General features: G+C 46.6%; 1 protein-coding gene across 7 annotated transcripts in view; it reads right to left on the bottom strand.

Moving 5' to 3' along the window:
- Positions 1 to 13,209, bottom strand: part of LOC140694720 (uncharacterized) — a 153,367-nt gene that overhangs the window by 16,171 nt on the left and 123,987 nt on the right. For 2 of the 7 annotated variants that reach the window (XR_012070318.1, XR_012070322.1), the window contains exon 1: positions 10,140 to 10,263. The exons of 2 other annotated variants lie outside the window; for them this stretch is intronic. The gene's annotated coding sequence lies outside the window, so the exon portion shown is untranslated. Of the gene's footprint in view, positions 1 to 8,578; positions 8,844 to 10,139; positions 10,275 to 10,562; positions 10,712 to 13,209 lie in introns of those variants that run through there. 3 more of the 7 variants (XR_012070324.1, XR_012070323.1, XR_012070330.1) reach the window with 3 other exon arrangements.

Below are 13,209 nucleotides of genomic sequence, written 5' to 3'. Positions count from 1 at the left end.
TCATATTACCAAGTCATAAACTACCTGATAATCAACAGTGGTGATACTGATCATAACAGCTGCCATCACGGATGGAGCTCCGGCTAGGACTGCTCTGTTCTGACATCTCTGCCCCTGAGGCCTCACCAGACTGACAGCACTAAACTATGTCATTCATGAGCACCTCGTGTAAGTCCTCCATTTGTGCTTCTGACTCTCCCCTCACCAGCTCCTCTGAGGGAAGCACTGTTATCATCTTACCCACTCACAGATAAGGCGACTGAGGCACAGAGGCTAATCCCGTTCCAGGTCACATTGGCATTAAAGGACGTCTGTATTTCTGCTGTTTTGCTTTTGACAAAGGAATCTGAGATATCAATTCAAGGCAGACTGTTAAATAATCAAGTCTGTCAGGTCTTCACCTCAAAGAGCAGATACTATAAATTCCTGATGTAGGATGAGGCTGCCGCCACAAACTGACTCAGCTTGAAATTAATATCCAAGATGAAGCAGCGGATACACGTAAATATTCACGATTGTCAAGTCTGCTCACGGGTCTGGGCCCTTCACTGCCTGAACGGGGGTGAAATCCCCACCCGTGTCTGGGAGAGATGCACGGTGCTTCCCGGGCTCAAACAGGCTTCACGGGCTATTTCCTCCCAGAGACTGGCCTCAACGATTAAAAGCTCTCAAGGTTTTTACATCATGCAAAACAAAAAGACATTTCTGCAGATGGAGCACTTTCTTAGGCTTAAATCTTTTTTTGCCTACACTCACCCAGGGGGAAAAAAGAAACATGACTCTGCAAAGTCTCTGACCCTCACCACTCACAGGAGTAGAACAGCCACAGCAGAAGATGGCTCTTCACATTGCAGGATGAGAACAAAATAAAGATGCCCCAACAACAGGCACTCCCAGACACAGCGCTCAGCAGTCTTCTGCACAATCACGGTTGTGTAGCACCCATCACCTTCTATTTCCAGAACACTTCATCACCCCTAAAGAATCCGCCTATCACTAGCAGTCACTCCCTAATCCCCCTCCAACCAGCCACTTCCAGCCATCACCTGCTCTCTGCCTCTGCATGTGCCTTTTCTGGGCATTTCAGATCACTGAAATCAACAATATTTGACCGTTTGTGTCTGCTTCCTTTCAATTAACAAGCTGTTATCAAGGCTTGTATATTTTGAAGTGGTATCAGCATCTCTTTCTTTTTTTTTTTGAAAACGTTAAAGATTATTAGAAGGTGGTAAGCACTATCAAAAAGAGTAGAGTGGAGCGTAAGTGATTGGGTTTCAAAGGGAAAAGTGTGGGTTGAACAGTCAGGGTGGACTTCCAAAAACCGGTGGCCTTTTTCATTTTCCTCTTTTTTTTTTCTTTTTTATTCACTCTTACGTGTGAATAATCTTCCACTACATGGAGATACTACATTCTGTTCATCCATTCAGCAGCTATTTATGGACGAGTTCCAGAAAAATGAGTGTAAGAGTTGACTAGCATGGATGGCATTTAAGCAAAGGGCAAAATGTGCTTTCAAAAAAAAGCCAACAAACAGAGGCACAAGGAAATTCAGTGCGTTTCTGAGCAAAGTGCTTGCTTGCTTCGGCAGGACTACCGTGCAGGACTGTGGCAGATATTGGCAGGAGTCAAGGTGTGGGAGAAACATGAGAAGACTCCCCACTGCAAGTAGCTCAGACAATTCTCCTCCCTCATCCTGTATTGTTAGAGCAATGTTTCTAGGTTACTCTTATTTCAAGTAATAGCACTTTAACTGCACATCTGATCATCTCCATCAGACCACCTTTCCTCCAAGCAACAGAAAAGCATTCAATGACCTGAGCAGCTCCAGGACATAATGGTGATGGATTAGGGAGTCCTGCAGCATTCCAGCCTGCAGGCACAAACCCCACATGTGCCCTGGTGATGTTCAGAAAATAAAATGCATGGAAATATCTCACTGTTTTTACACGACATCTGCCCTCAATTTGCCCCAAAATCATGCTCGCAAAGCACTAATCAACCCGCTCAATACAAAAATAAAAAAGCTAAGAAGGCAAATTTAGGCTCTTTCATTGAAAACCAGCAACCATCACTGCCAGTATCTGAGCTGGAATGCTCCTGACTTTGAAAACCACTGTGCAGTTACTTTTCAAGCGTAAAACTCATATATATATTCCATGTAGATGATATTGCAGTAGGATTTTTCTTTTCAAAATTTCCAGTTGCAACATTAGCACAAGAAAGTTTATGTATAGGCTTTAAAAAAATCAATTATCCTCCACTTTCTTAATTTTGAACTAATTATTATTTTATAAATGTGGCTATGCTGCGTATTATAAACCGTTTGATTTCTGAAAACAAGACCTTTATGACCTCACTATTTCAGAGAAAACTTTAACGATTCTTTGAGAGGTGGGGCCTGGGGCGCCCACTATCAGCTCTTTAAATACTGACAAGGATGTGCTATTAAGTAATGCAAAGGCTCTAACTCCACATTAGCTCAGAAAGCAAAGAAACTACACCAAAGACTTCCTTAAATATTTTATATATTTCTATTCTTTTGAATATTAAAGTTCTTAAATGATATGATTTTTTTGAAAAAGACAACAGCTCTATTAAATTTCCTCTCACCAAGAAAGCAATCTTTATGAAGTAAAAAACCCCTATGGAAATCGAAATGACAGGACGTTTCTAGCTAAGTGAACATCCAGATCTGAACACAAACCTAAATCCTATCAGATCTCACTCGAAGGAGCTCTACAAAGGCCTGGGCAACCCTGGAAATTAGCTCTTTTGTTCCAAATGTTGGCTGAGCTAAGATCATCACACTAGGCAGGGAAGGAGAGAAGAGGAAAATCCACCTGGCGGCCTCCATCAGTTTTCTTCCAGCCACAAAATGCCTCTAGGTCGGCCCGCTAACAAGTCCCCCAATAAAGAAAGCCGGCATCCACACTGCCCCTGCCATCCCCAAGTAGCCCCGATGCCCATATCCCAGCCTGTGAATGGTCTTCTAATGATCCCCCAGTTGGTGGCACCAACCCCCTCTTCCCCGCTATACAAACAGAGAGAGCCACGGCAGCCTTCCCAAATCACAAATTTGATTACATCAACCCCCAATTCAAACCCTTTAGAGGCTCCCTGTTAGAGTTCTAGCCCCACCCCAGACCCTGCTCGCCCATCCTCACCTAAGTACACAGGTCCCCAGTGACCACAGGGGCCCCTGACCTGCTCCTACTTCCCACTTGCTCCAGTCTCATTTTGACTGTTTCCCAAGGAAGCCTTCCCTCCCTCCAACCTCCACAATTTGTTCCTCTCTTCCTAGAACATTCTAGGCTAAGTCAACTTCTGACAATGCTAAGCTCTCAAGAAGCAAATACATTTTGCTTACTAATGTGGCTACACGCTCTCTCCCCTAGACTCACAGAAGTGCACGTGTAATGTATAAATGAATGACCGGTTGGGTCTCAAAGGGACAGACATAACTGCTCTCGCCCGTCCCGATCCTTCGGTCTGTAGAATATCAGAAGCAAAACCAGAAGTACCTTTCCTGAGGGTCACTTCTGTTGACACCCTTCACTGCCTACTGTGTCAGTTCTAGTAAAACTCAACTTCTTCCAAAGCCCTACATCCCGGACTCTCTCCAGTGTCCTCCCCAGCAGGGGCTCCCTCCACCCTGGACCGCACAGGGCACTCTCCACGGGTGCCCACGCCAAAAGCCTCCAGGCCACTGCCCGGGCTGCACCTGCGATCTGAGACACATTCTTGACTCCTTCTCCTGGCTGACTCTTACTCTGTCCTCACAACTGAATTTAGAGCCCATTTCTTCCAGGAATTCCTCTCCGATAATGTCCTTTAGGTCTTGTCTGGTCTCTATCTATAGCAGCAGTACATGGTGACCAACTGGGTGTTTGCCCGCTCCTTTGAGACCACGAACACTTGGGAACCACGTGGGAAGGAGTGAGAGATTACAAGACGGTTGAGGGAAGCAAAAAGCAGAAATCACAGTCCAAGTCCCAAATTCAAGGATACTTTCTCAGAAAAAAGTATAAACTATTTCACACGTGTGCAATTTGGCTACTATTTTTGTGGCTTGGGGACAGCAAGAACTTGGTGTTCTAGTCCAAAACCTAGGTTACATGCAAAGAAATGTATATATTCATATCCAAAGGAAACCAGAGCTGCTCAACAACAGTTTGCAGTTAGAACTGAAAGGAACTTTGATAAAGGCAATCTCTCTCTCTCTCTTCTTTCTTTTCTGGCATCATATAATTTTAGAAGTATTTGCATGACTAACAGATGGCTACAGCCCGTGATTCTGCACTGGAGTGTTTGGGGCTGAGGAAGACCAGATTAGATTCACTCTGTAAATGCAATCACACCAACACACTGATAGGTGCCGTGGTGGTGAAACTGATGTTCCAAAGCAGGCAACCTTATTCGGTAAGACAACTCTAAATAGAAAGGAAGAAATGCAATGTCCTATACTGAATTTCATTTGCTATATGGGCCATTAACTGATAGTATATCTTGACAAATGAAACCCAAAAATAAATTGTCAATGTCGGTTTTCTTCATCTGACCATTTTATGCTAACATCGGATATTAAATCCTCACTCCATACGGAAGCTCAGTCCTATGCTGCAGCACAGTTACACCCCGTGGAAGAAAGCCGACCAAGGGAGAATTGGAGACTTTCCCTTTAGAAGCTGCGAAGTGTGGTTTTACACCTGTATATCATTTGCAACCACATCATCGACAATGGAGTTAGACGTTACCTCTGTGGGGCGAAAAGCACTGCATGCTTCAGAACCATCAAAGAACGCTGAGCTTTGTGAAACAGTCCTGAGGCACTTAAATCATACTTTTTCTGAAAGGCTCCAAATCTGACCCACTTCACCATTCCAGGTATAACAGGGAAGTACTGGAAACAGTAGAGAGAACATGCCCTTGAAGTCTGACAAGGCTCTGCTTGAATCCTGCTACAGCATTTATCAACCGCTAAACAAACCAATTCCTTAACCCCTCTGAGAAGGCTTCCCAATCCCCAAAAGGGGGCTGTCAGCGCCCACCTGGGAGTCATGGATGTGAATGCAACACGCAAGTAGGGCGGCCGACTGCTACCTGACACGGGGCCTGGCTAGTTTCCCTCCGCTGCCCTTCTGCCCCTTTAAACTTGCACTGATCCCCCTGGTAAGGATCAAGTCCCCGGAACAGACTGCCCGTATCTTCTGTGTATCCCTGAATACATGACTTACACTTAGGAGGCCAGAAAAATAAATGCCTCCTCCCAAGTCACTAACAATATTCTTAAGAGTCTGGGTATTTTTAACTCTATTTTTCAGGGAGACTATTCCAGAACTTTCCAAGCACCATTCTCCAGGTTGGCTCCCCTCCCAGTGCCCATCCTTCTTACCTCAGATCCTCTGTCTGACTGCCTCCTGTTCATGGGAAAGCGAGTCCGGTAGGGTGGGGACTCCCTAGGCCTCCCTCCCTCCCTCACAGGTGACTGTGAATACCTTCTCCCCACTCCAACTCCAGCTTCTGAGGATTCTAACCTTCCGTATCCTGCAGCCTCTGCACCTTCCTAAGACGCACACGTGGCCAAGACTCTCCCTTTGGATTTCTTTCTGGCTGGCCCTGCTGACCCCCAGGCCCCTTAAGGATAAATGGGATTGCTCTGAAAATGACAAACGCCGCTGGCTGACACACCAAAGCTGCATGGTCTGGGCTTTCCTCCAACCGAGGCACAGCCCTCCCCTCCCTCAGCCTCAGTCTGCAGCTCTCGAGATGATCTAATTCACATGCAAGGCTGTGAACACCAGCTAAGAATGACGACTCCCAACTTGTATCTCTAGTCCAGCTCCTTCACCTGAGCCCCAGTCTCATAGAGCCGAGTGCCTCTTTGAAGTCCTAACTTGGATGAAAAATGGCATCTTAAAAATGCCTCATGTCCACCATTTACTCTGGAATTCGATTCCTGGCAGGTACCTCCCAGACTCCCCATTTTAGTAACAGCCTCAGCACCCACCTAGTTGTCTCAGGTCACATTCAATTTCCACTGTTCCCTCCCCCAGGCCCTGCCCTGGAATCAGTCCTGTTATTTTCGCCAATAAGCTGATCTCAAGTGTGGTTCTGCAGGGACCATGGCCGGAAACACACAAGCTCACAGCATGGTTCACTAACAGTCCGCCGTAGGGTGCTCCCTGGAGGGGGAGGCATCTCCTGCCGCTGTTCACCTCAGAAGGCACTGGATTCTCACACAGGAGGCCCAGGAGAAGGGACTCAAGATTTTCCCGTGGTCTGAGCTTTGAAAGGCCCGAGGTCTGGGGGAGCTCCTAATTAGCAGACACACTTGCCAGTGAGCAAATGAGGATGGGGGAACCCACGCAAGGCTGTTATCACTCCAACTCCTGGGCTCTCGGGAGCCACGGGAAAGACCTGTGTCCAGTGTACAGCCCAGCCATCACAGATCCCAGCCTGCATTTGCCAACCCGGACAGCCTAGACTCCATCTACTTGCGACACTTACTTCTGTTCTGTTCCCCACCCAGAATGTGATGGACTCATTCAGATATTCTGGCCTGTCTCAAGCGAGACAAATTCAGTGAAAAGTGAAGTGTCCACATTTGGACCAGAGCATGAAAGGAGAAACAAGGCCTCATGGTCAGCATGATGGTGGTGGCCACACCCTTCCACCGGGTGAGATGAACCATGGTGAGGGTGAGAATCCAGGGTCCTAGGTCGGCCAAATCATCTTCCTTCACGGTTGTCTGGGGTGTTGGAGACTGACTACCACAAACTAACGACACGGCTGTCAGTGGTGGATGTCAGCTGCAACAGAAACGGATTCAACTCTTTACTGCCAACATGGGTTAAAAGTAAAGGCCGGGGCAGGGAGGTCTGCACGGCTGCTGAGGCAAACCACAGACCCAGCTCTGAATGCCCACTGGCTGGAGCAGAGAGGAAGCTACGGCCCTTTTAGCTGTCCCTGTGTCCAACAGATCCAGGTGAGCCAGCTACTTAGGAGAAGGTCATGTTGTCCTGATACCCAGAAAAACCAGCCTCGTAAAGGGAACAAATAGTGTCATGGATTTTAGACCCAATTCTGCCCCTTTATGAAGGCAAAGTAAAGTAAATGGCACGGGGAAGTTGAATGCAAAAAAAAAAAATTAAAGAACCAAACGGTGACCGCTTCCTCCAACAGCGTCCCCTGCAGCTGTCACCTCCGTGGCGGCCACTTCCTCACCAGTGACCGCCGGCCATGAAGCGCCGTCACGCACGTCACACAGCGACAGCCAGGAACCGCGTGCCGAGCACGTTTGTGTAAAAGCAGGAATCGAGCAAAATGCTGCAGAGTTTGACCTTACAAGTTTAAATACTCCATGAAAAGAATCCCTGAGCAGCCGACTAAATCAATTCACATCTTACTTCTTCAAAACAATCAAACAAATTTAATAAGGGCGCATTTGTCACCAAATAAAAGGAGGACCAAACAGGTCCCTCAAAGCAAGGATTTTAACAGGTATCTAACACCAGTGGGTAATGTGCTAACAAAGCAAATATTCCAAAACATTAGAAAATACAAAATGACTAGGATAATACATGGATCAAGACAGATATTAAGATTTTGCTTTTTAAAGCGATGGAGACAGTATGGAGTGCAATCTGGCTATTTCCAATGCAGGGTGTGCACAGCCCACATTTTCAGATGCAACAACATGCTCACTGGGCAGTACAAATGAAAAAGGAATAAAGAAAAAGGAAAAGAGGAACAAGAGAAAATTAGAAACACACAAGAACAAAAATGATTTTGACAGCATGTACAAGAATTTACGTGAGTGTGTGAGGCCAGGGACGAGGGGATGGTGAGACCCACCCTCACCCCCTGCTCCAGGGAAAGCAGGGACCTGAGGGGAGCGGCGCTGCCGGGGGACCCCTACGTGGTCAGCGCCCCTAACCAAAATTCCACCTACAAGCTTCAAGGCAGCTTTTGAGCTACAAATTGTGGTCGCATTTCAGTCTGGACCGTTTTACTCACTTCCACCAAGAGTAGCAGGAGAGAATTAGGCTCTGCTCCTGTACCAAAGAATTGTTTAAATAATTAATGACTGTGGAATACTAAAAGCAACAATGGGGTAAAAGTGACTGGAGGAGAATGTGCTTGACCCGAGCTCACTGGCCGCGTTATCTCACTGACGTTCAGAAGCTGGCTGAGCCCTTATGGTACCAGAACAGACAGACCCAAAAGGAGGGAGGTTTAATGCGCTGCTGTATTTCGATACTGGGAGCCATGCCTGGTACACGAGGTTCTGGGTAAACAATGGGGACAGTGTCAACCACTGTGGGCTAATTACACATCCGGATACTCCGCCAAGTCCCAAGGGCAGACTTCAAAAGACAAAAACAATCTGGCATTCTCTGGTGGGGCTGCAGACTCAGAGACAAGCATTTGTTGAGCAAAAATATCACCAGTGCCTCCTATGACAAAAGAGGAGGCACTGGCGTGGGGGCTGGGGCAGGGCTCCAGTCTTCCACTGCTCACTCACCAGTCTGTCCAGGGGGAGAAGTGGTCCCTGCTTATGTTGCACCAATGCACCTACCTTGACTAATGCCTGGGGCCTCAGCAGGTGTTGACAGGAGAGGTGAACGGAGCCAGACTTGGTGTAGCACGGTGCTGGCAGCTATGCCCTCAGCAGTGCCCAGGCTCCTATACATGCCAGCTCACCTTAAGAAGCAGATGGGGAGTGCGGGCATGTAGATCACAGGGCCCTGAGAGGACAAGTACAGATCATGGCTACAGCATGCCTCTCCCCTTCCTTAAGTCATAGAGGTATGTCTGGGAGGAACAGAAAATTCATCCAGAGCCCGCTACATTGTCTCTCGCAGGTGGGACTCGTGTCCCCTGTGCTTCTCACTCACAGGGCTGGTCTAGACATTCTTTTTATCAATTCTCTAGCATCTTCTCCTCCAACTTAACAACAACCAGAGAGTAGGATCTGATCTTAGCTAAGTTCAAGAGTCACAGAGCACTTCCTTCACAGCGGGCCCAGAAACATGTGCCAGGTTCTCTGACCGTCACCTGTGGGAACACCATGAGCCCTCTCCAGACTCAAGGACAGAGGCCGTAGGCCGGGGGAACACAGCTTCCCTCACTCTCCCCAGCAAAGGTTTCCACGTCTTGGAAAAGGCATCTCACCCTCTTCTGCCTGAGGGACAGCACAACAGATACACCGGGAAACAGCTGAAGTTGGGGGGGGTAGGCAGCCCAGAAGAGCTCGTCCGTACTTCCGAGGAAATGTGGGGCCGTTGACTTAATCACAGGGAAAAAGTGAGAATGAACATGTCCCTGCTCTGTCCCATACACCGTGATACGCCTTTCCCTGCATAAGGAGTTCATTCGGAAGTCCCCGGCGGTGTTTCTGATGTCCTAACTTGGCATGGAGGCTGTCGGGCAAGAAGAGAGGGCCTGAGCAGAATAGGTGCTGGGCCTGGGAGGCAGGAGACACCGGCTCCAGCCCCAGCTCAACCAGCTCCTCGTTCCGCCTCTCGGGGTTCAGCATCTCATCTATAAGCAAAGGGATGAGACTGTCCCAGGACAGGCTGCCCAACAGAAATGAAATGAGAGCCATGTAAATAACGTTTCCCATTTGCCACGTTTAAAATGGTAAACAAAGAAACAAACCAACAAACAAAAAACAAATACTAGAAACTGATTTTAAGAACAGATCTTACTTAATCTACTGTATGTAAAATACTATCATTTTGACATGTAATCAATATAGGAAGTAAAGAGATAGTTTATATACTTTTACTAGACAAGCCTCAGTGTCTGATGTGTATTTGACCTACAGCACATCTCAGCTCAGTCCAGCCTCCTCCCCAGTGCTCCTAGCATCAGTGGCTTTGGCTACTTTATTGGACAGCAACTCCAGGGGTCCCAGCATGTTCCTGGCTGTAAAGCGGGAGTAAGTGTCCACACTAACCCTAAAAGGATCTCTCTGAAACAAAGGCGGATTCACTTTGAAATGTCTGTAAACCGGCGGGCTGCATCTCCATCCCCCCTTGGCTACAAGATTGACTTCTTCCTTGCTGATCCCTTTCTGGATGTAGGGAAGCAATCCGGCACAAAGCCAGGGTGGACTGGCCTCCAGGTAAACTTACCTGCTGTCTGTGTCCAGTCCCATGAAGTCCTCCTTCTCAAACGGGATGCAGGGGAGGGGAATCTTGTCCCCAGAATTCTTGGGGCCACCATCCAGCCACTTGTACTTGAGCAAGATGAAGAATGACTCAGTGAAGTCCTCGATCCTCTTCTCCACCACCCTGTAGTCCTCTAAATTTAAAGGCAACGTCGGTGCGCGGCTGCTCGACTTCCTCCACATGCAGTACAAAGACAAAGAGCTGAGAGTCATTATCGAGGTGCCATACAGCTCCTCTGCACGTGGAGCTTCTCCAAGGCCTTGGCAGAGAGACAGTCGGTAATGGTGACAAGGCCCACGACCTTGCAGTGTTTCTGAAAGACGCTCCACCCATTCTCGGGCACATAGCGGTGCCTGTAGTGGATACAGAGTGTCCCCTGGGAGCCACATGGGCTGATATGGCTCACCGAGTTGAGTAGCTGATAGATGCAAAAGAAATTCTCCTCTGAGATGATCTCCATGGTTTGGACTACAACGGGAAGAGTCTGGTGGTCCTCAGCACACTGCACGTAGTCAGGGATGCTCATGTTGCAGGCCCTGCCGAGACAGGAGAGGAGATCGAGGTACATACTCTGCTGTGTGCTATGGGCCCATCTGGGTTGCGGTGACCTGGTGTGTACCAGACAGAAGGCAAGGGAAGCCAAAGCAAATCCGGGGGTACAGTTTGTCCTCATAGTCTGCACATGGCTACTGTAGCTCGGATCACATTACCCAGTTTTTGGTCTAGGCTTCCTGCCCCTGCAGAGAAGTGTCATTTCTTATTTTATATTTCCAAGCACCTAGCAAGGCTCTGATATAAAGTCACTACTCAAAAATGCTGAATAAAGAAATGAACAAAGGATATGCTTTCCCCAAACCCCTTCAGCAGAATATAAAGAAAAGGACCACAGTAGGATCAAAAGATCTGGAATTCTATTCAATTTATTTGAACCTCTTAGCTTCATAGTAATGGATAAGAAAACTTGCCTTGGGGTAGAGGGTACTGTTCATTGGTGGAGCACATGCTTAGCATGTACGAGGTCCTGGGTTCAAACCCCAGTACCTCATTTTAAAAAATCAAACAAATAAATACACCTAATTTCCCTCCTGAAAAAGTATTTTTTAATTCAAAAGTCAAAAAACACCTTGCAATTGACACAACATTGTAAACTTGACTATACATCAATTAAAAAATATCCTTGCCTTGCAAGAATATATCTGGATTACGGATGTTTGCAAATGTAAAATGCCTAGGGTACCACCTGCATAAAAAGTGGTGACTGTACAAATGTACTATCCCCTCTTTATGAGCTATTCTTCCTTTGGGGGAGTTATAACCTCTCAGAGCTAATTTTCTCAGTTTAAAAAATATAAACATTACCTGGTTCTCAGTACTGCTGAAGAATCAGATAACCCTAAGAAAGCATCTGACCCACAGAATTTACTCAATAAATGTTTTTTGAATGAATGAATAAACAAGCAAAGTGAATGCTGCTCCCTGCCAAAGACCATCATAATGATGCTTCCTGGAAATCCCAAGCCCACGTTCACCAGACTCTGCACTAACAATGTGGGTGACCTGGGCAGGCCTGTGTGCTTCTCTAAGCCCCAATTTAATCGTGGATAGAAATGAGGGCAATAACACAAACCTCAAATTGTTAGTGAGTCAGTAATGAATTGTACCCCAATATTGCAAGATGGAACCATTAAGGAAAACTGGGCAAAGAGTCCATAGGCTCTCTCCATATTATCTCTTACTACCACATGGGAATCTACATTACATCTCAAAATAAAAAGTCTAATATTTTAAAGAGGTTTTCGAGGTTAGGTGAGCTCACTGTCTCAAATAAGGAACACACAGTACAAATAGGACAATGCCCAGCCCATGAGATACACTCAGTTAACATTCCCACTGAGCCCACTAGTCCCTCCAACTTCTAATGGTGTCCACTTCCAAGAGCCCATGTGACCATCCTTGTTCTCATTTTCTATTTGTAATTTTTTTCTTTTCATTAAATAGAAACAACCAATTCCATAGAATTCTTACCAGATATCATGATGGCAGCCCTTCAAATCCTGACCACAGAGATCATGATGGCAGCCCTTCTTGGTGAAACAATAAAATGAATAGCCATTTTCACAAGACCTCTGAGTAAATCTACTAGGGAACTTCATCCTGGACTGGGGAAGAGGACTGGGGAGGAGGGGGCATTCAGGGGCACAGAGAATCATGGGCCACCTGTCCCACGATGGACTTTAGACTCACCCTCACCCTTCAGGAACTACTAAATACACACAGACAGAGTGCTATGGACAAGATTTTTTTTTTTAAACAAATCCCTGAATCCCTAGCAGGTCTTGTTTCTACCCATACACAAATGGCTTATGTGCATAATGTTTCACAAAAGCCTTAAAATATTATCACCCCAACTTGACACATCAAGAAACTGAGGTAGAGTAGTTTATCACATTCTACAAGATTAGAGAGAGGCCACGTCAGACACCGTATTTAAATCCAAGCCCCTGCTCCAGTGCTCACACTAGAAAGTGTGACATACTGCCCCTTTCCTGCCCTCTCCCTGCAATCAATCTCTGAATAGTCTTTTCTGTGTCACCTGGAATCACAATCACATTCATTTTCCACAAAGAGCTATGTCACTCCTTGGAGGACTTTTCAAAATCTAAAGGGTTGGTTTGAGAGGACAGATTTGCATTTTCTGTTTCTCAAAGGAAACATGGCTTTAAAAGAAACTGAAAAGTAGTTATCTAGTCTAAGCCCTCATTGTGCAGAGAAAGAACCGGAGGCTCAGAAGAGATGAGGAAAGGGCCTTATTAACAAATATTGCCTCAGCGCAGCACCAAGCCAGAACTGGCACTTCTAGGGGAGGATCTGGAAGGCCCAGGAGAATGAGTGTTAGAAAACAGAAAGAGAAGAAGCATACAAGGCCCCGTCTCTTCACCACCATAACATGAATTTCCACCAAATTACCCAGAATGGGTGCAGCCAATATTAAGTTTGTCAAAAGAGGTTATAGAATTCTCAACCATAGTGGAAA

This window comes from Vicugna pacos, unplaced genomic scaffold, assembly GCF_048564905.1.
Source record: "Vicugna pacos unplaced genomic scaffold, VicPac4 scaffold_103, whole genome shotgun sequence".
NCBI classification, from domain to species: domain Eukaryota; kingdom Metazoa; phylum Chordata; class Mammalia; order Artiodactyla; family Camelidae; genus Vicugna; species Vicugna pacos.
Note: the sequence above shows the minus strand (reverse complement) of the source record. Positions and strands in the feature narration are given on the sequence as shown.